The 22,581-nt window shown below is 35.7% G+C and overlaps 1 long non-coding RNA gene across 1 annotated transcript in view; it reads left to right on the forward strand.

The window, feature by feature from the left end:
- The first annotated feature begins 1,424 nt into the window (after positions 1-1,424).
- LOC102752915 overlaps positions 1,425-22,581 on the forward strand; it is a 48,986-nt gene continuing 27,829 nt past the window's right edge. The window contains exons 1-4 of the long non-coding RNA XR_001512836.1: positions 1,425-1,551; positions 2,162-2,272; positions 2,800-2,987; positions 4,023-4,150. This is a non-coding gene — a long non-coding RNA (uncharacterized LOC102752915). The remainder of the gene's footprint in view (positions 1,552-2,161; positions 2,273-2,799; positions 2,988-4,022; positions 4,151-22,581) is intronic.

The following is a 22,581-nucleotide window of genomic DNA, read 5'->3' on the forward strand; positions in this document are numbered from 1 at the left end:
TTCTTCTTATATTTATAAGTCCTTTGAATTACATTCCAAATGACTACCATGCAAATAAATTAGAACCACAATCATGTCATGCATTTTCTTTGTCATCATGGGTCATTGTCATCAAATGCTTAGTAATTTCACTGTACTTGCGTGACTAGGGGGAGACGTAACACCGAGCATCCATGGGTCAGCTATGTGGACTCTAGCTGCCAAAGGCGCTTCTCCATCTGAACAGAGCGCTTTGCTCAGCCAGTGTAGACATGGCCTGATAAACAATGGAACTTCTCCCCTGAGAGCTGAAGTTTGGATTGATCTAAGTCTTTAACTCAAAAAAATGTGCGCAGGTTTGATGAGCAGTTCAAATGCCTTCCTTTTAGCAGAACGGAAGCTTAAATTGGCAGTAATATGAAGAACAGCGTCATTTGTGATGAACTTGAAAGGCAGTAGCACTCGCAGTTGCACAAGCTAATCAAGGGTCTATCAAATCAAAGTTTTACCATAAGCTTAAATATCTGTGACAGGGAGGTTGTTCTTGCAGGCTTACATCTGTCAGGTCTTAACACTACACCTGTCAGAGTGCCACATGGCTCTGTCACTTTTAACCAAGATGTCACAGATATTGTGGGAAGCAACCTGCTTTGTGTTTTCTTCTCTAGGACTTTACTAGGAAAAGCTAACGTGAAAGGATTTTTTTTAACACTGCATTTTTATTTTGCAGATTCTCAGGCTGATGGAGTAGTGATGGAGTGGATTGACAACTGTAGTTTCTCCTCTCAGTGCAGAATGGCTGCAGGGAACAAATGCAGACATGCCCAGAGAAGTCTGCCCAGGGTGAAACAAATACCTTTGAGGTTTAAATCAGGTGTGTGAAAAATGCTGGAAACATGACTTTTGGGGTGGGTTTTCAAAGTTTTCTTTTGCATTTATATTTGTCAAGGAAAGTGGAAAGGTCGGTGGCTTTTGCCTGTTCTCCCAACTCCTTGAATGCTATAAAATACCCCCGAAAGGCTAACCTAATCGCTCTCCTAGGGTTTGCTTTACTCTACTTTACTGCCCGGATGGCCCTCATCAAAACTTTAGAATTTAAATACACAATTGTATTTTTTTTCATAGCCAAAAAGAGGTTTGTTTTGGAGATATTTTAATATTGGAAATTGAACTTTGATAGGCTTTATTTACAACTTGTCAATTTCCTTAGAAACATAAATACTATTGGTAATATATGAGTTAGCTACAAAGTACTGAAGAAAACATCATTCAAGTTATCCTTAAAAATATATGTTCACATTATCTTTAAAATGTTGTTAAATGAATGGCTCAGAAAAGGCAAGCAAAGTTATCTTTTTTTCAGAAAATGTAAACCACATTTCCTTACAGGATAAAGTTTTACTTAAAAGCCTCTGTTTAATTTATTCAGAAGCTACACAATTTTTGTTGCTATATTTTGTTAGAAAGGAAGGAGAGGCTGTTTCTACAGGTGTCATAGAAAAATCAGTGCTGAGCCACGGATTATTGGGTCCCATAGAACCATGGACACATGGCAGTGAAATTCTTCCCAAGGTGAGTGAGGGCATTGATTTTCCTTCTCATGCCTGAAGAAATGTGACACAAGGAATGGAGGCTAAACTTAGACTTAGAGACAAGTCTGATTTGAAACTATGCCTTCAAAAAATTAGTGACAATTTTTTTTCAATAAAATAAATGAGGAAATTGAATGAACATTTTAATATATATATATATATTTATATTTCTCATATGTTTCTTTTAGTTTTACTTCTTTACTTTATTCCTTTGTGTGCTTCTGAAGGGAAAAAATGAACTATTTGACCAACATTTTAACTGTAATTCAGAGCCAGTAATTTCTTTGTGGAGTAATTGTGTTACACACTATAAAACAGTCTCTCTCTTAAAACAACCAAGAATGCAATAGTCCTTCAGCTTCTAAGAAAAAGCATATTACTTACACATTCATACTTAAAAATATGAGTCCACCTCTCATCTTCCTTATTGAAACAGTGCGTTTTTCCAGCTAATTTGTGCCCAAATGTTTAGACACATACTTCTTTATTTGTTACTTATTTTACAGTTTCTTCTAGATTTTGCAAAGTTGAAAAGCTATACCTAATGCATTGGTTATTTTGCTGCATTGCTTAGCATTCCATCCACGCAGGCAGGCGGTGTTCCTAGGTCTGGAAGGATAAATCCCAGGGGAAGTGAGCTGCAGAACATTTTATGCATCACTCATTCTATTATGAGCCCTCTGCTGCTCCATCTCTATAAGGTAAGAGATTTATTGTGCGTTGGCTTCTGGAAGTAGGAAATGACGTATGTTAATAGCTCTCACTTCAAAGTGTATGTGTTTGGAACTCATAATGGGGATTATAGAAATTGTTTTATAAGTAAAAGAATAACTGGAACAATTTAAGTCTCTCGCACACGCTCTGGCACGTTCATCTGTCCCCAGGTAGCATTTGGTTGTTCTACCCCGAGACGCACATTCTGTAGTATTGTCTCCCTCATGTTAAGTGAGGTGGTAAATTGGTCATTTTTATAATGAATTTGAGCAGAGTTATGTGATCGAGAAAGATAATTCAGGTCTCAATGTAGAAAATTACCAAATTACCAGTTTCCTATGTCTAGGGGTAGATATAATTTGAGTTTTAATATTTTGTGGGATCAAAAATTGATTCTGAGAAATTAAAATATGCTAGCAAGTTCATGGTAATATATAAAATTACCTTAATATTATTTTTTATTGCTACCCAGTGGAAAATTCTTACTCTTTTTTTTCTTATCCTAAATTTTCAGACTGGCTGAACCCACGACAATAACAATCGTTTACAATTATACTCTAACTTTGGATCATCTAGTTAATACCCTAACTCTGATTATTTTGAACACAATGTCCTATAAGAAAGACTATTTGAATGATTTTACTGCATTAGTAATAAAACAACAGAGAAAAATGAAACATTCTGAATGTACCATCTGATGAGGTGAGATTTTGCCCTGTCGCATTAAATGAGATTACATTTGATTTTATTTGTCATTATCCCAGCCCCAAGAAAGTTTTCACTTATCAATTTGACACACGAACCTATAACATAAAGCTTCATATACATTGTCTAAACTGTGACCAATTTGAGACATTTAAAACCAAACTAATGGATTTTCTTTATGTATTCATTATATTATTTTTATTATGTTTCAACCTTTCCAGCTTAGAAAATTATGACTCATTTAGCATGCACATATTTAAATAAAAAATAAATTGTGTACATTATCATTGTTATGGGAGGGAAAGGCATACTATTTTCTAACTTTTGATAAGGTTTAACTGTTGATGTGTGAATTCTTAAATGTGAACAAACCAAAAATAATGGCATACTTTCCAGTGCTCTCCAGGTAAAATGGGAAATATAGATTTGTGGTAAGGGACAGCCTTTTATTTACTGTTATAAAATAAAATAATATAACATCTGCATGAGAAGAAAAGAAATGTACAAAAGACAATGAAGAGATAACAAAGGAACTGAACATATGGAAAGCCCCCCATGTCTGTAGATACAATATAAGGTTATTACATATCTAGCACTTGTTATTCGGTACATATCCATCAAAGTGGTCAGGTGTTCTCTTTGTATTCCCAAAATATTAGTGTTTTCAACACCGTTTATCTTTATATCAAAGTCTCCCACAATAGGTAAAATATGTTTTATCCATATCTGAGTAGCATGATAGTAGCTATTCTCTCTTTGGGTTAAGCACATCACATGATATTGCCTAAAATGTTGCCAAGTCGGATTTCTACTAGATAATTTATAGTTTGTAAAATACCGTGAATCTGTGGGGAAAAGCAACAATTAATTGAAACATAATTATCCTCTGTGTGAAAGTGGTCTGGGATGCCACATTGGGCCAGCACATGTCTTGGATTCATTACCACTTTCTTTGTTTGCTTTGTTGCCATCCTCCAGGTCCTTTCTGGGTGCATCTCTCTTTTGTTTCCCTTTGACTCTATTGTATTCCAGCTGACAGTGAAAGAACAGAAACCGAGCAATAAGACTGCACGGCTACATTTTCCAGAGCCACCAGCTGGGAGTTAAGTTGACTAAGGTTGTGAAAGCCCAGCCCATTTGGATCGCAGCAGGCATGGCAGGTAAAAGCATTTCTCTGTTAAAGTACACATACTTTGTTTCTTCAGGTTCTTGGTCTAATTTTCTCGTTTGCCAGTTGGGGGGGCGGGGGGAGAAATGAATATAGGTTGAGGACCAAATGCCTGGGGTATTTAATCAAATGCCCAGCAACTCTTGATGATAAGGTGCCAAAATTTCACTTTTGAGGATTAACTATGGTGGCTTTTGTCCACCCAAATGCATGTCTCCTTCTACCCAGCATGTTGTTGGGCTACTTTCTGCCATTGCCTAAATACAATGTGGTGGAAAAATTCCAAATAGTTTTAATAATAACTCCTGAGTTAGGGTGAAAATGCTCATAAAATATAGGTATTGTTGGAGTTCCTCAAACAGTCCAGTTAAATGCTGTTTACTTCTATTAAAACAAGACATTGAGAATTGATTTCACTGTGTTCTGTTAATTTGATTACTCTCTCATAAGTGGTAAGTATAAACCTCCTTAAATAGTTTATGAAGCTCATTTAATCAAACAAATATCCTAAAGAATATCACTATATTGGTCCTTGACCTTTTGACCTATCACCCTGCCCTGTCGGATGCCTTTGTCTCAGGTCCTTGCAATGAAAGCTTAGGTGTCAGCCTTTCGCTGTCAACAGCAGACTGGAATTGTACCCTCAGGGGCATTTCCTTGCAAGTGGTGAAATTGGGATGAATAATATCAGTTTGCATTCATATTGGATATATTTTTAGGAAGCTTAAGAGGACTATACAAGAGTCACTTAGGAGGGATAAATGTAATATACATTTAAGGTGAGAAAACTAAATTGTTGTGATGTGTCAGATTAGAGTGATAACTTCATAGCTCATTTTATAGATATGTCTAAATATTCTTCAGCTAGGTCCCGCATACCATATATTGAACTAAATTTCACCAAGTCTCTTCCTCACTGAGTTTAGAGCCTTCATATTCATCTTCCTTCTCTGGAGTATACCCTAGTTTGTTCTGTTTTATGTTCTATGACTAGTCTATTGATATAGCTTAACGGGTTAGATCTAAAGTTAACAGAGGGTGCCATGGAAAACTAAAAATAACTGTTTTTGAAATTTTAGCCAAAACAACAACATAGAAATGATTAAAAGCCCCATGGATGCCTGCACCATGACCGGACCTGGAATCTTTTCAGCAGTATAAGGTCCCTTCTGTGTTAGCAGGCAGATCAATTCTGTAACCACTTTGGCCTCAAGTTCACAAAGACTTTTTTTTTTTATAAATGTCCCTTGGGGTCCATGAGGAATCTATGATACTCATTTATTTTCTAAAGAAAGGTTCTGGATCAATAAGTTCAAAATATTTCAGAGTTGCCAAGGACTTCTTGTTTGACCAGCTCAGCACTGCCGTGGACATGCCCAGATTCTCTCCAACACCCGACACGGCTGACCCCCACTACACTTTAGTGCATTGAATGGCCTGGGAGCTAATATAATAGCATGAGGTCTAACATTTGTCTAGTTAGTGCTGTCTGGTTTTCAAAATCCTTTTCACAGGAGAGTCCTGGTTTGGGGCAAGAGGTAAAAGGACAGGAGACAAGGATAATGACATTTTTGCGATTCTTTTTCTAATTTGTTAACTGAAAAATGCTGGAGAATAAAATATCTTTCTTTTGGTTTTGGTTCAAATAATTGTCTGAAATGTGAATCACAGCATAATTGTCATGAAGAAGAGAAAAGGAAGGAATCAGTTACCTTTCAGCTGCTCTGGTTCCGAGGGACCCACTATGATATCTGTTAATAATAAGCTAAAAGGAAGGGTGCACCATTCCTCTCTAACATGACATAAAAGAACAGTTCCCTAAACAGATTCATTTTAAAATAGGAAGGCCAGAGGTCCATAATCCAGGAGAAGTACATGCGTACATGTATTCATATGCACATACGTGTCCAAATGTTTCAGCTAAGTAATAAAAATGGTGAAGAGGAGAGAATAGGACCCCCTAAGGGTTTGAGGGCTGTTGGTGTTGCCTTAAGGCAACCAAAGCAAGTCCATTTTTAATTTGAAGCTTTGGGTTTTAGATTAGATATTCACTCACATTTTACATTCTGTTCCATTATGTATCATGATAGTTTTATTATTTTAAAAATTTAAGTTCCTTACCTTTGAGAAAATCTGGTGTTTGAGTCAAGTGTGCTATGTTTGCCTTTTAATGACTTATTCAGAGAACATTTATTGAGCTTCTATTATGTGCCAGGAACTATTTTACCTCTTTCCCCCAATACTATCTCATATCCCAGACACTTTTATTTAATTCTGAAAAAGCACAGAGTAGACATATACAAGGTTATGAGACTGATGAATTGACAGTAGACAGGTGAGTTATAAATTACCATAATGATGTGATACTGTGCACATTTTCTTTTTTGCCCAGGGATTTTATATGATCAGTCTCAGAATTTAGCAGAAAGCCTCATAAAAGTTGTAAATTTTGATTAAACTTAAAGCAATTCCTTCAAGCTTTAAAGGTTACCTTTTCATTGTTTTTAAGAGATACAGAAAGTTCTTACTTTCCATTTCTACTTTTGACAAGAGCTTTTTGCTTAATGTTTATAACTTTCTGTTTTCACTTTTCCCTCCTTGTTTTCCATCTTTTCTGACAATGAAATGCAGCATTTTTTCCCCTTCATAGTCCAATTTCATGTATTTGGTATATGTTAAAACCTGAGTGGATAGGGGTTCTGGCCTCTTGGCTGCAGGGCCTAAAATAGTGTGTGTGTGTGTGTGTGTGTGTGTGTGTGTGTGTGTGTCTGTGTGTCTGTGTGTCATGATAGAAATATTGCATCTTAAGTTTAGGGCACAAATGTACTGGTTAACTTGGAATTGGATTGACTAGTTTGAGTTTTTACTCTACCACTTTCTAGCTGTATAAACATCAGTGTCTAAACCTGCTTCTTTAGTTATTAAATGAAGCAAGTAACATATAACCCCAGTTGGAATGCTATAAAGATTAAATGCAATAATGAGTGTAAAACACAGTGCTTGGCTTATGGTAAAAGATCAAAAAATGTTAGAATAATCTTTAGTGTTACTATTATTTATTACGTGCCTGTGCATATACACATCTACCCCCAGACACAATTTTTCTATAGAATGCATATTCAAAGAATGATGGCTACTGTTAGGCAAAATTGTGAAGGGACAGATCCGCCTTCAGCATTGCTAGTTTCTTTGAGAAGGTGTATTCTTTCCTTACTTCCTTCAAACGTCCAGTGCCCTGCCTCTCATCTTACCTTTCCTGCTAAAACCTCCTTTCAAGTAAGGACTGAAATTTTATCTACACAGAGGTCTAGATGATTAAGAACATTGGGGGGTGGGGGGGTTGTCCTTGTAAAGGTCATGACCTCTTATCAAAGATCAAATACTGGGCTGATGAGCTGGTAGACATCTGGCAGCAGCTGGAGACATTTGTTTGTGGGGTGATCTCTCCCTTGCCTTCTGGAGCTCTCCCGAGGTGGGAATGGTTAACTAGGCCAAGGGATGCAGTTAGTTCTGCTGCCAAAGGTGCCTGCTAGGGCTCCCCTGGGGGTTTGTCTGACATCCTCAAAGGCTGCCTCCCTCTCCAAGCCTGGGGCCATTTAGGAACGATTGTCAGCTTCCCCCCTTCTTCCCCCCCCCCTTGTGTCTGTGGGTTTTTGGATCTAGTTATGCCTGAGACCACAAGCTGTATTCCTTTAAACCTTTTTCCCTAATACTCTTCTTTATTTTTGGATATACACCTATTATTTTTTCTACCCACATCTCATCCATATAATTCATTTTTAGTTGCCCACTGTATTTCTTTTACAAAGGCGTGTATTCATGATTTAAAGTTTTCACACATCAAACCATTATGCTGAGACATTCTCCTGACATGGTCTTCTTTTTTATGTAACTCTACTTCACCTCTGGCTTTTGGTGCACAGATTTGAGGGTTTGAAGGGCCAGGTTCAAGTTGAAGGTATGCCTTCACCAGCAATCTATGCTTGGAAAACCAATTTCTCACCCTGGGTTTGTCAATGAAGTTGGGATAACAAGGTCTGCCATGGTGTTGTAAGAATCAAATCAATGTTTTGTAAACTCAAAAGTAATTAGAAGCTTTCTGGCCTTTTTGCCCATCATAACGCCCCCTCAAGTAACATTTTTTAAGGGAGGGCAGTGGAGACACACATTATATTAGTAGTTTTTGAAAGAAGAGATAGGATCATCTCTGTCGACATCGTTGCTTGTTACTGAAATAGCTACATGTGCTTCTTTTAATCATGGTCAGTTCCCTCTGCCAGTGTGACATCTTTAATGCAGGGACAATTCTCCAGAGGAGAATATTCTGAGATGAAAATAAGAGGGGAAATGTCCACTAGTAGACAAGAGGCCAGCAATGAGGGGCTAGATCTATAAGCAGCTTCTCAAAGGACCCTGTAGAGCTTCTGTATGATCAGGCTGAGAGGCCCCACACCACTCCAAAGTGTAGACTAGGACCTTGAGGCATAAGATTTGCAGGATCCTCTACACAAGTGAGAGACAATAAAAACTAGTAGTTTTTGAGTACCTACTATGTGCAAAACACTTTCAATACTAATAACTGCTAACTTTGGAGTTCCGCTAAACACCAAATAGGCAGAGTGGCAGACTTTCCCAGTTATCTAATCCTTACAACTTTTGGACACTGGGATTATGTCCATTTTATAATTGAGGAAAATGAGGGCCCCCTGACACCAAAGGCAGTGTTTTCTGGATTTTCCCCCAAATCTGGAAAAATAGACAGCATTCTGTGCATTTGACAGATGAGGCAATGGGGACACAGACGGTTTATGTAAGTTGTCCCCATGGCTCTAAATAGAGGAGCTGGAATCCCACCCACATTGACCTGACCTCTTCATATTAGGCCACACTGCCAGTCTGAGTGCTCTAAATCTCAAAAAGAACCTGTTCCCCTCCTAATTTACATGTTGTGTATTGACATTTTAATAAAATAGAATAAAAATGAATTACTGGGGACAATAGAATTTAAAAAGATATACAAAACTCAATTTCTATCCTTTATTGTTTCATTCAACAAACATAAAATTCCTCTGTTGCATTGCTGGAGATGCGTCTGAACACTTTCTCATGATTTCTGGCTTATCTTATGGGGGGCCAAGAACAAAACTGCTGCACCAGCACTGATGCACGGGAAATGCTTTGAAAAGAACAGCTCTAGACCGTTGGGATATGAAGATAAGGCAGTTTCTTCCCTCATTAACAGAAGGCTTATAGCCATAGGTTTGATTTCAACATTTACCAGTAAGGCCTTGAATAATACCCAAGTTGGCAATATACTAAAACACAGTTAAATATTGAAAGTCGTGGCCTCTATTTTTGCATTTTTTTTATCTCACTAACATTAAATAGAATGTCTTGACAATATACCAAGAGGAATTCAATTAATTTTGGATAGAAGACATCTATACTTTGAAGGCCTATCCTCTCATAACCTACATAACCAAGAAATGGGGACCGTTGTAAATTAGCTTATTTGATAGAATAGAGATACCAATATATTGCAAGTATATCACTTCCTCTCCAGAGGACAGGCTCATTGTTGTGTTGATTAATTAATATTCTCTCCTGCTGCATTCAAGTAGGTTAAAGAAATGAAAAGAAACACGATAACAAAGCCAGCACAGCCAACATTTCTGGTTAGTTCCCACAGTGACTACAGAAATGCTTGTCACCTGCTTCCTCTTCTGGGCAGAGTAAGTTAGCTTAATGATGGCTCTTTTTTCAATATTTCTGGAAGCAAGTCTTAGAGTAGAATGGCCATGAAAAATAACAAACATGTGTTTCCCAGAGAAAAACATGGTCTGTAGCAAGTGCCATCTCCACATCCATCTGTAGCAGTGTCTGCAGGAGATAAATGAGAGATAATGGCTTAATAAGCAGAATATACAGAGTTGCTATTTATGAAATTTATTTAGCCTGCCTCACAACTCTTGGCTACTAAGTAGACTTTGGATGGGGCCACACAGCATTTAAGGGTCATTGATGAGGAGTGCCAAAACTACAGTAAATGTCAGTGGAAGTGTGAGTAGCACATTCCTGTACATGACAAGAAAGTGTTAAGAATAAATCCCAGGGTCCTATTTTTGTCCAGACACATGCTCAATACCCATCCAGAATCCTGCAGTTCTGAATATGCATAAAGACAACTGAACATTTAAGGAAGTTGATAGTAAGTGCTAAAAATATGTCAGTCACTGTTCATTTATTAAGAGAGACGGATACACTTAAAACACTATTTTTAAAAACAAAACTAAGAACTTGGCATCATGCCTTTACATGTGCCAGTACAGCTTTTCTAGGGATTGGAGTCACTATAGTGAATGAAAACACTCATTCCCTATTCTATTCCAGACAGGGAGACAGATGTCCATCTCGTATTAAATATAAGAAAACAGGGTATGTCGAGGGCATAGTGGGTATAACTAACAAGGGGATCTAGCTAAGTCTTGGGGTGTGTCTGAGATAGTTTCCCCAGTAAGTGAGATCTTAGTTGGGAACTGGAGCACCCATGGAAGCTAGCCAGGAGTGAATAGAGGCTGTGATTGGGCAGGGGTTGAAGTCCAGAGATAGGATGGAGTGGGAGAAGTTGTTGAGCTAGGATTGGATGTCATAATAGGGTAGACCTGTTGGCTAAACCCAAGAATATAAAAATTGGGTCTATAACCCTGGATCCAGAGCAGCAGAAGACCACTTACCAGGAAACAAAAGACCTAAGAGCTACTGCCAACTCAGACGTGTTCCTTAGGTCAGCTTGCTTGTGCCCCTTGGTCTATCACAGCCCTTTTGCTCACATCTGTAAAAGTGTGGAAATGATACAGGATGGGGCAAAAATAAGTTTAGAGTTGTTTATATGGAAAACAATACAATAATTGGTAAATAATAATACAAGAATAAACTCTGTTTTGAACACTCACAACTGTAAGGGGTGTATTATCATAAAACCTCAGCTTTTAGCGTTGACTTTTATACTACCAATAATGGAAGAATCTGAGTATTGTAATTTTTTTAAAAACATGATGAAAGAAGTTCTTAGAAAAAAAATTTTTGTTAAAGGGGAGTCCCATATCTTTTCAGATTTATTTTTACCATATCTTGTAGATCAGAATACATAGGGTTTCAGACTTCAATTTGTTTTATATCCGGAATATTAGCATAGGAAAATGAGTAATTTCACTCATCGCCACAATGAGTTCTACCCTTTGAAACATGGAAAATGATGCTTAGACTTACTCTATTATTAGAGAAGGAAATGGTAAAGGGAGTAAAATAAGAAGGATTACCTTCCTGCGGGTCTTGGTCACCGTTGTTTGAGAGCCTCTCATTTTAATCTTCATGTTAGATTCAGCTCACTTTTATTTCATTTTGCTGTTGATGGCCCATCAAAGGTTTTAATTGGAAAATACTAGGTTCTCATTTTCTCTCTGGGATTTATATATTTTTTTTTGGAATCGGTGAAGTATAGTTGTCAGATGGATACAAATTATTTAGAAGTGTGTAAGGCAAAATCAATGTAATTCCCTGAAGGTACTCACAAAGCAATTAAAAATATTAATATGCAACTCCTATATTATGCTCATAGAATCACAGAAACAATTTTGAGTTAGGAATATAACTTACTAATCAGGTAATCAGTACTGAATGCAAATCTTCTCAAGTGAATGACTGCTTGCAAATGACTACTTTTGTGGAAACAAAAGTAGAAACAAACATTGACAGCTGCATAGGGCCATGTGTAGATTTCTCTTACTGTAGTGTAGCAGGTGCTTGGATATGACAACAAAGACTGAAAAAGTTTACAGTGAAAACTAACTGAAAGTAACACTTGTTTTCTGCAGCAATGAATACTTCAGGGTCTTATTGTGATTTGCAAATAGTTTATTTCATGCAAACCTTAAATATATATGGTGACAATAACATGTTTTACTAACTCTTGTCATCCTTCTTATCCATCAACTAACAAGATGTACGTAGTAAGTGATGCATATTGATAAGTGGATAATGCACAGGGGGCTTCTGTTTCATACAGGTTCTTCTAGAGGTTTTAGTATAATCTAAAAAAAAAATAATTCAGAGCTGGATTTAAGTTTTGGTATCACCCTGTCATGACAAGGTGTTTAAAATGAATTTAAGAAAATTTCTATTCATATAGTTCTTATTACAAAAAGAATCAAAATTTGATTTATAAATTTTTAGATAGAATGCAAAGAAGATATGGTCAGATCTAGGTATATAAAAAGCAGTTTATTTTCTTATGTATTTCCAAGTGGATAAATACACAATCAATTTAATACATGGAGGTGTGAACTATTTAAGATATGTATCGACTTCTGTATATATGAAGTCTTTTTATTATTGAAAAACCATTTATTTTAATAAAAGTAGCCATTATAAGTGCATTTAGTGGTACATTGTATTCTAATATATGTCAGGTAGGTAGATTGAAAAACTTAAACATACATGACCACATGAGATTTTATATTATAATGTAATGGACAGGGATATATTAGTTACCAAGCTATCTTGTTAATTCTCCAAATATAACTTTATAAATGACTTTAGGATCTCCTTCCTTTTTACCTATTTAGCTAATAGTAAAAGTGGTCTTTGTGTTCAACATAATAGACATATCAAAATGAAAATAATTATGAGTTTCTTTCCTTATCTGGATTTCCCATCATTAATTTTCAGTGATTAATGTAAAACATGATTATATCAAAACTGTTTTTCAATTCAATATTTACTCTGTATATCCTAGGCACTGTGCTAAGCTTTTGAGATAGAGATGAGTGAATATCTCTTAATTAAATTACCTGGAATAAGACAATGATCCAGGGGTATGACAGAAGGACAGCAGGGCAAAATCTAAAAGTCGAAAGTAGTAAAATGTAGTGAAGGAGGCAGAGACTACATAATCAAGATATATAACATTGCTTTTATTTTTTAGTACAATATCGGAGGTTTCAGCAGAAAGTCTTAAATTATTCTGTCAGCTCTAAAAGAAGACAAATATTTAGACAGGAATCAGCTGCTCTTCTTTACTAGATTTATCACTATGTAAGGCAGCAAAGTAAAAGGGAGCTCGAGTCATTGACTTAATGTTCTTGAGTTTGTGTGGTAAAGTGATTCTCAGAAAGTTCATCCTTTGAATAGGATTTCAGTCAGGAGCCCATCATTACTTGTCTCAACAGCCATCTTTGTCATTGCTTGAATTGTCGTTTACACTCTAGCTAGTAAGAATCAAGCTAGACCTTTGAGAAGGGATAATTATTAATTTTATAAAGACTCCATTATAAGAGTAAGCTGATACTAGAGTTCCTCTATTCTGTTTGTGTCTTAAGTCAAGCCTTTAATTGACGGTCATAGACAATTTTTGAAGCCTGCCTCCGAGTAGAAAAAGCTTTTTCATTAATACGTTCTCTGGGGTGTGACATAGTGGGACTGAGACTAAACTTGCTGGCCTGGTTCTTCTCTCAACCACTTAAATAAAAATAAGTGACTTTATATCTTAGGACTTCCATGTAATCAGCATAAAAATCACTGTACTTTCCTCCCCGATTCAGGCTGAGAGCATGCCATAGAGGATAAATCATTTTATAATGAAATCCTCTTAGATGGACAATTAAGATGGTTCCACTTCCTCTGGCTTCCTTTGCCTTTCTTTTTTTTTTAATATATTTTATTGATTTTTCACAGAGAGGAAGGGAGAGAGATAGAGTCAGAAACATCGATGAGAGAGAGACATCGATCAGCTGCCTCCCGCACATCTCCTACTAGGGATGTGCGGTTTCGGCCCTTTGCCTTTCTTTTACTGCCATTCCCCCTCTCCTCCCAACTCTCCTCCCTCGCTGTCCCCTCACCCCCGCTCCAATACTGAATGAGGTCAGAATATTCTGGAAACAAGTATATTCACATTTCTGAGTACCAGTGACCTGTGTAAACTTAAAACGATCCCTGCAATGCTATTTTTACTGCACTGTATTAATATTTTATACTGATGTTTATGTCTCACCCACTAGACTGACTCATCATGTGCCTTATTTCTTCAAATTCCCATGATCTTACCTAGTTTTTGACACATAGTGGGTGATCAATAAAGATTTGTTGAATAAGTTAATTAGTGAATAGATCAGTTAACATGAGCTTGTTTACATTCCGAGACTTCCAATGGAGGAAACATATTTACAGAAAATTTAGTATAATTGTCTCTTAAGATGGAGTGATCTGCCATGTTAGATACAAGGAAATACATTTCATTAATTTGATCTGTTTCATAATTTCAGAAATTATTCTTGTCATTTTAGTGAGTTACAGTTAAACTTCTATGAGAAACATTTTCTGCCAGTGCCAACAACAGATGAAGGTATTAAAAAACCCTATTCATGCAGACTGGAGAGGGGCTGGTTAAGCCCAGAGAGAAAATAAGATCTTTGCTTTTCATTGTTGTCAACTAATAAATGATTTCTATGAGTCACTTATTTACTTTGTAATTGAGCAAGTCATAAAATGAATTGAGCATCCACATTTGTTGCAAATGAAGATGTATTATCATGTGCTTTTATTAAATAAGAAATTGAATTTTCAAGATAGTTAAAAAGGTTGGTACATTGTATGATCATAATGCCATTATTTGAATGAGTGATTTATCCAGTTTGTGTCAGTAGAATATTAGCCTATTTGGAGGGAATATTTTCACTAAATTGGCAGGTGCTTGAATTCATTGGTCAAAAGTGCCTTGATCTTTTATCACATAGGGAGTTACTTCCAGAAACCTGGTAGGTGATACAAATATGAATCATACATGGTTACTCTATGTGACACTTACAAAAATGGTCCAAATTAAAATTTTTTCAAATTATTCCTAATCTACCTTGGCTCATTCCTACCAAACAAGTGAATGTGTTGAATTATTTTTCATGTATAGTTTTTTTCTAACTTGAATTTAACGGTTGATTTGTCATTATGCACACATGGTTTATTCACATGGAGTCTATGATTTGAGTCTTGTTTCTCCTCTCCTAAACTTTTTTTTTTTAATTATTGTTTTCTACATCAACCAGCTTCTTCTGTTATAGGAATGACAATTCAAAATTTGATATAAATTTCAAAGTTGAAAGTCTTTTAGAATTTTGATCTCTAATTGTTTGAAACTATAGAGCAGAGAAGGGAACATATTTAAAGGAGAACAGATTTCTACTGGGAACTTGCAATAAATTCTGGGAAATTGTACTCCTCTTTACCAGGGAGATACAAATTATTTCAAAATGTTTCTCTTTAGAAATTTCTTGACATTATTTTCCATTATTTTTTATTTTCTAAAAAGGAGAGTGTGGAATAATGGAAAACATATAAAATTTGGTCCTGAGGTCCCTAAATTTTACTCCTGACCCTGGGATTTACTTATGGTGTGACTCAGGGCAAGTTATTAATCTGCTGTGTTTCAGCTGTTTCATGTAGGAAATCAATGTCATTTTGAAGAGTAAATGAAATGACTAATTACAGCGGGATTAAAATTGGAATGAATTGACCTATAGAGAGATGTGTACATTGTAGTTGTAAATTGGGGCATATGATGAAGACAAAATGGCTTTGAATCCATTAAGTCTCATTGGTTAATAGGAACCATTGCTTTACAGAAAATTTTTGTTCATTTGGATATAGTTTTAGCTATTGCGACCACTTGATCTTAACCAAGGCAATATTCAGCAGGTACAAAGCCTTATGTTTAGATTTTTTTAAATTGGTTTCATGAATACAGACTGGAAGGGACCTGGCTTATCAACAGTTCCAATAAGCAAAGACCTAGCTGCTTTAAATTCCTGCTTTATTCTTATAATTCATTCATCCAATATTTATTGAGTTCCTACTGTGTGCTCAGATCTGCTGTATGCTCAGAACTAGAAATGGAGCAGTAAACAAAACAGACAAGGATTCCTGCCTTCATAGCTCTTCTGTTTTAATTAATCATAAACTCAACCCAACACAAATCCAACGATGCTGCTGTAGAGAAAAAGCAAGTGGGGATTCAATTTTCTATTGCAGTTTCTAACTACAGTCAATCAGGACTCTAGTGGGTTTAACACACTTGTTTTCTTGTTTCTTTTGGGTGGTACAAAATAAAGGGCATATTGGTAAATTGCAGTGTCTTGGGAAGATAGGACTATGAACGTTTGAAACCATAAGCACTGTAAACGGTGAACTAGTAGAGGTGGGCGAAGCAACTAGGCAGGTTATGTTCAGAAGAGAAAAGGGCTGCAGCAGAAGACAGCTGACCTCAAGCATTGAAGGGGCTGATCCAACAGAAAGGCAACCGACTGACTTTAGGTAGCTCCAAATATAGGACTTGAAAACAAAGAGTAGCAGTTAAAAAAAAAAAAAGTAGATTTTAGCTCAAGACAAAGAATTTTCAATCGAGAAGAGTTATTCTGTAAATAAGAGGTTGTCAGGGAGCAAGCTTCCTTCTGGCTGAGGGTGACTTGGCATGATCTGGAAGAACGGGGTCAGGGCTCCTCTCTGAGTGGGAGTCTGGCATATGCCTTGGATTCTCCAACCCTGCGACACCATTATTGCTCTATAGTTAACCACTGCAATCATTGACAGCCCAAAAACTCAGCCCAAAAACTTTCCAAAGACAATTATTGCTCTAGGTTTCTGACCTTTAAAGTTTTTTTTACAAGTTTGCATCTCGATAAGTATCTCTCTACCTGGGAGAGGTAAATTTTATATGAAAGGAGAATGAAGCCTATGTTATTTATCAGCCATATTAAAGAATTCCTGGGGCGGCGGGGTGTATGGATTTCACTGTTGTATTTTAAAATGGAGAGTCCCTTGGAGATTTGCCTGTCCAAATCCATTTTCTTGTCAAGATTGAAGATGACAGGTTATTCTAATGCCCAAATATTAATTTCTGTAGTGTATCTATGTATTTCATTGGCCAGCCAACTATGAATTTTCTGGATTTCGATTAGCTTGTCCTAAATCCCTGGTAAACTAAATTTCTCTAACAGTCTTCAATTCATTGCATTAAATGCCTGTTCAGCCTTGGAAGATATATTGATTTATTTTTTCTCAGCGAAGTGACAAATACCATTTTCACGACCATAATAGAGATTGATTATATTTTATAGCACACACAGAGAGAGCTGATCTCAGTGCGACAACCTTGGGGCTTACAAAAATGAAAAAATCATTTGAATTAATAATGAAGTTAATAAATTCGTCTGTTGCTGATGAAGTAGAAGTATTTTGAGATAGAAAGTGAAACATTCTGTTCTGCAGCTCCACAGACACTGGGAAGATTTAAGAGCAATTTCAAGACCAATTTTGCAGGTCCTGGTTTTGTGATATCTTTTAAAAAGTTAATAGTAATTGTTTGCAAACCTAAAGCTATGACATTAACCCCCGGCACAACCTGGGCATGTTGCATGATAGTATTTATAATGAATGACATTTTTCAATTAAGTCGGGACAAAAGTAAATCATAATCAATGTCAACTATATGTGAAATATCAAGTGGTCTATGGGGATCAGTCTATGTTTCTAATATGATTTATGTAACCTCAATTTAAAATTCATCCTAAGCTCTTTACAGGTAGACTTAAATAGAGTTAATGTTATATTTTTATCATTCTGCCTTGCTGTACAGCAGCTTTTACCTTATAATCTAAAGGGAATTTTAAAAACAAATGAAAAATATGCACACATGTCATAAACTTTATATATGTAAAGGATACATGCTATTTTTTTTAGAGCTAATAGAAATAAGAAACAAAGGTTAAGTATTTTAAGGTGTTAAAGTAGTTATGGTGGACCCAGGCAACATTGCTAGGGAAGATTATACAATTACTTTTGTGGGGGTGGGGAGGGCGGAGGAACCTTTAAAACAAGGAAACCAGATTTTGTCTGTTTAGGGACTTTTTCCATTTGTCATCTTCTATCTCTGTCACCTAACATTGTACCAAATATAGTACCTAGTACCTCTTAGAAACTCAATAGTACTGTATTTGTTAAATGAATAAACAAGTTTTACTAATAGCAGAAAGAAATACAAATGATCATAAAAGCAATGTTGTTAAGGTACTAAAATGTACCATGGGATTTTACTATTTTACCTCTAATATTTTCAGTTCTTACATAGCTATAGGGCGAGAAATCTTGGGGTAGGATTGGGGGGAGAAAAATAAATTAGTATAGCTGAAGTTGAAGATATTTATACATGTTCTGAAATATATGCTTACATGTTCGGTAAAGTTATGGGGGGAAATGACCTTACCTAAAGATTTGGGAAATACCAGAGAAATTGTTAGAGATATGTTGGTGGCCCATTCTTTTGTTTTTATTTTATGATTGTCTGACACATCGAAACACTATTCTTTTAAAAATATTTTCTAATTATTTTACAAGTGTATACTTTGTCTCTTCTATCAGCTCCTTGTTGGTGAATTTTTTTAGTTTCTTCCTAAATGTTCTCTGTATGGATCTGACTGTACTATTGGGTTCAAAGGGTTTCTAAAACTCCAAACACTGGAGAGATGAAACATATTTTAATATATTTATGTTTTAACATATTTATGTTTAAATGATGAAAAACCATTTCAACAATAGCTGACTGGTGTGTATTTTTTTTTAAATCATAATCTAGAGAAACCCTTTTATATGATTTTTAAATTTTATTAAAAGTTCTAACTTTACATTTATGGAAAGGATACTTCACTTAAGAACTTCTAAAACATGAACTTAAAAAATGATTTAAATAAAATAAGAACAGTGGGACTTGCTAATTGCCATCCTACTCTATGAAACTCTACATACGTTTTCTCCTCATTATTTCCTATCTGAATAGGCTTGGGGAAGCTCTTCCTTTCTCTGTAGCCTATACAGCAGCAAAGGTGTCCCTTTGGAACTATTGAATACATGAAAATGTGACTACACCATCACTAGTTTATATTTTACCTTCTTGTATTTCTTAAAATTGGAGTAAAGCTACAACCCAGATTAAAACCAATTGCTAAAAAATTGAAAAAACTGGGGAATATATATACAAATCTACTTAACTCTAGAAAATTTCATGTTAAAGTTATGGGTTTGTTTGTAAAAATAATGTTTAAGAGTTAAAATAAATTTTCTGACTTCTAAAAATTACATAAATTAGTTTTTAAATTTTTTAAATTGCTATGTTGGTGTAGAAAAAGCTTCATCTTTTACATAGTATAAATTTAGCAATATAAATAGCATCTGTTGGATGTCATTATGAAAATGAATTACTATTAAACTTAAGTGTAAAATACGTGTTCATATTTAGCATTCCCATATATAGTAAGTTATGAATTTGTGACTATAACTGCATAGCTTTCTGTAAGACATATGTACTTGATGTAATTATTTTCTTACTTATGTTCTTATATAGTGTTTCCACCTTTTTCTGTAGATTAAGTGTTCTATGAGCATCTGTGTGTGTGTATTTGCACTTCTGTATTTATACTCTAAGCTAGACTTTTTGTTGTTGTTGTTAAAGAGTGTGGGTATTTACAATTTTGGTAGGCATTATAATTTTGGTAGGCATTATTGATATAGAGGAAATTCTGATAAATTTCTGGGTTATACTTTTGAGAGAAATAAAAATGTTGATTTTTTTAGAGCAAAGGTAATTATTATTAGCACTCACTTAGGATAAAATAAGAAATTCTGATTTGGACTTCTTGCCTAGCATTTCTTCATGTCTCCCAACCCTCTTTTCCCAAAGTCCTAACATATCCTTCAGTTCACTCTCCCCAAATACTTTTAAGGTTCCCTGTTGCTGCTAAGAGATTAAAATAATATTGTAATTTGTGAGTTTAAGAAACCCAGTTTCTCAGTTCTCATCCCTGAAGATTCTCATTCACAAGGTCTGGAGTGGTTTGGATCATCTGAGTTTTTAGTAGGATTGCCATATGCTTCTTCAGACTGCATCTTGAGAAAGACTGGGGAAAACCAGTCTTATGTACAAGTAAAGAAAGACTCCTCATAATGATGTGTTAACATCACGCATGTTTCTCTGTCCTCTAGCTGAATGGAATTATGTGCTCTCTCTCACTTTGGATTCTAGATTCTTCTACCTGTGTACTTAACCCCTGGAAAACCCATTCTCTCCCTTTTACTTCTATCTCTACACTATTCTTCATGTCCTAAATCAAATCACACCTCTTAAGTGAGTTTCATTTCCCATTCTCAGGAAATTATCATTTCTTCATCCTCAGTGGTCCATTTCTATAGCATGTATTTACATCATACAATTGACATTTAGCGTTTAGTGTTGTTCCTTATGGCTCCCATGTAATTATCTGTATCCCTCAGTGCCTTTCACATAATCAACAGGGTAAAAAAAAAAAAAGCATAGGTTGAGGAGTGAGACTGTAATTAGACTGCTAGGGAGCAGGTCAAAGACTACACTCCAACCCCATGAAACCACTTCATGATGTTTTACCACTTATTCTACTCTTGAGAGACTCTATGATTGCTTGTTTAGGTAAACAAAACCAAAGCTAATGTTTACCATATATTTGGGTCTGTGAATCACATATTTAAACCATTCTACATGGAGTGCTTGAGAAAGTTAACCCATACAAAAAGTAAAGTTTTAAAATTTCATTTGAAATCTAATGTTATAACTTCATACAATTCCCCCCGCCCCCGTAGGTCTGTGTTGCTAAAGGTCAAGCTTGCTTAGCTTTCTCAAAAGAAAATTGTTTTTATGCTTAGAATAATTTCTTATCAGTAGCTACATCATAGCACTGGGGTGCAATCATTAGAATAAATGTGACATTTGTCACAGGCACAGAACCATAAGTGCATCTGCGGTGCTGTATTCTTACTATACAGAACCAAATGATATAATTTAGCATAGCAATGAATATAACCTGGCATGGTGTTCATAAAAATTGGGGTATACTTCATGCTACTAAAAATGATAATTTCCTGAGAATGGAAAACAGAAATCACATAATTTACCGATATTATTCAAGCTTGATTCAAGGAAAACATTATTCACTGGAAACATATTTTGATCATAAGGGAGGCATCTCTCTAATACTGTTCCACAACATAGGCAAATTAGCACTACCTATTTTTATTTTCAATTTTGAAAAGAAAGCACTTGGTAAGTCACCTTGGGACAATGAAGGTGATTTATTAATTTGTCATTTCTCTGGACTGAAACCATCGTGACCAATAAAAAGACATCCACGGGACATATATTCCTTTCTCTTAAAACTAGCAGTTTAATATTATGGCCGGCTGGTCTCCCGTAGGTTTGACTGTGGAGGAGCAGGTGTGCTCTTCCAAAGTGTCTTTACAAGTGTCTCAGTGGGGTTTCCCTCCCACGCCTCCGCAGGAGACAGCTCATCTGTTTAATCCTTATGTTTTCCTCAACCTTTCTTATTATGCAGACAGGGTTCTGAGGCTCAGCTGGATTTTGACTCTCCGAATGAATTGATGGGGCTCTTTGATCTTAACTGTGTACTGCATCTGTTTCATCCTTCCTCTTCATGCTTAGTCTTCCAAACTCCCATTTTGGCTAGAACTCTTAAAATAAATGGATAATTGTACAAACAAATAGAAATTGGCATTTAAAACTCAGCTACAAACTCCATTTTTCATTTTGGATCTCTCTCTCTCTCTCTCTCTCTCTCTCTCTCTCTCTTTCTCTCAAACTTTCTTGGGGAAAAAATCCCCAAAGCAGTTTAATTATGTTACTCTGTAAGAAAACACCAGACTTGAGAATATTTAACTATGAATGCATATGTGCTCTGTAGAATCAGATTAGCATCAGAAATAAGAATGACTGACTATTACAATTTAGTGAATAGCATGGTAGCTTCATATTGTATTAATAGACCACATCAAGAGCAAAAGGTGTACAGCTTACTTAGAAAAATTTACCATAGAACAATTGAGATCCTATTCCTCTTTTTGATGGGAGTGAGGGAGATGGAATTGCAGAGAAAATCAGTTAGAATCAGAACTAATCCATATGGAGAATTCATTCTAGGTCACCCGATTCTAAAATAATAACATTTCTTTTCAACAAATCTTTAAAATGAAATGTGTAGGTTCTTGTGTGAAGTGGGAGTAGAGGGATGTTCGAGGAACGGCATGAATTGTTTGCTTACCCACATTAAAGCATATAAAGTTATGATTAATTCAACCAGAAAATATCAAGTTTTTTATCTGAGTAACCTTTGATAGTCTAATCTGGTATTTTGGAGACTTGTACTAATTCTTTTTTATTTTTAATTCCCCATGAATCTCTTTTTTTTTTATCTTGGAGTGTACCATGATCTTGTGATGATAACATAATGTCAAAGTTGTCAGAATAATTACAGCTGAGCAAAAAACTGCTGTTTCATAAAA

The sequence above is a fragment of the Myotis davidii genome, unplaced genomic scaffold, assembly GCF_000327345.1.
Source record: "Myotis davidii unplaced genomic scaffold, ASM32734v1 scaffold13, whole genome shotgun sequence".
In the NCBI taxonomy this organism is placed as follows: domain Eukaryota; kingdom Metazoa; phylum Chordata; class Mammalia; order Chiroptera; family Vespertilionidae; genus Myotis; species Myotis davidii.